Source organism: Eubalaena glacialis, chromosome 14 (assembly GCF_028564815.1).
Source record: "Eubalaena glacialis isolate mEubGla1 chromosome 14, mEubGla1.1.hap2.+ XY, whole genome shotgun sequence".
Taxonomy (NCBI): domain Eukaryota; kingdom Metazoa; phylum Chordata; class Mammalia; order Artiodactyla; family Balaenidae; genus Eubalaena; species Eubalaena glacialis.
In genome coordinates this window covers 8,685,818-8,686,928 of record NC_083729.1, presented here as the reverse complement: position 1 = coordinate 8,686,928, position 1,111 = coordinate 8,685,818, and the positions used below count along the sequence as shown (strand labels likewise).

The 1,111-nt window shown below is 41.0% G+C and overlaps 1 non-coding gene across 1 annotated transcript; it reads left to right on the top strand.

Annotated features, from left to right (window-relative positions):
• Positions 1-511: 511 nt before the first annotated feature.
• On the top strand, positions 512-618 carry LOC133074847 (U6 spliceosomal RNA). The gene has a single exon (XR_009697253.1). It is a non-coding gene; the product is annotated as a U6 spliceosomal RNA (small nuclear RNA).
• The last annotated feature ends 493 nt before the right edge of the window (positions 619-1,111 follow it).

Below are 1,111 nucleotides of genomic sequence, written 5' to 3'. Positions count from 1 at the left end.
TTGGGTACCTAGGCTAACTTTGTTGGACTTATGAACAAACTGGACTTATGAACGCACTCTGGGAACGGAACTCATTCGTATGTAGGGGACTTACTGTACCCACAAAACTGCAGTGGCATGCAGCAACAAATTCAGTGCACAGTCTGTGGGGTTCGAGAGCGTGAGCTATGCTCAGTTACGTTACCTGGCCTCACTCACATGGCCTGGGTTGGCCAGATGTCAGCTGGTCCTGGAAGGCCTTGGTTAGAATCTCCAAGGAAACTGTGTTCTGCTCTGCTTATCTTTCAGCCCAAAGCAGACTAGCCCAGGCACGTTCTTGTGGTGATGACAGGAGGGCAAGAGCAGTAAACCCACCTGAGTGAGGGCTTTTGAAACTTCAGTCTGCATCCCATTTGCTAAACCCCAGGGGTCAAAGCAAATCACATGGCCAAGCCAAAAGCCAGGTGGGAGGGCCCTCCACAGTTACAGGGAAAAGTTTGTGGATGAGGAAGGGTAAAAAAAATCTATTACAGTGCTCACTTTGGCAGCACATATACTAAAATTGGAATAATACAGAGAAGATTAGCACGGCCCCTGTGCAAGGATGACACGCAAATTTGTGAAGTGTTTCATATTTTTGTTAATATACAGAAATCTGTTGCATTTCTATTCACTAACAGTGAACTCTCAGAAAGAAAAATTAAGAAAACAATCCCACTTACAATTGCATCAAAAAGAATAAAATACCTAGGAATAAAGCTAACCAAGACAATAAGAGACCTGTACTCTGAAAACTATCAGACACTGATGAAAGAAATTGAAGATGACACAAACAAATAGAAAGATACAGCATGCTCATGAATTGGGAAAATTAATATTGTTAAAATGACCATACTACCCAAGGCAATCTACAGATTCAGTGCAATCCCTATCAAAATACCAATGGCGTTTTTCACAGAGCTAGAACAAATAATTCTAAAATTTGTAAGAAAACACAGAAGACCCCAAATAGCGAAAACAATCTTGAGAAAGAACAAAGATGGAAGAATCACACTCTTTGATCTCGAACTATACTACAAAGCTATAGTCATCAAAACAGTATAGTACTGGAACAAAAAGACACATAGATTGA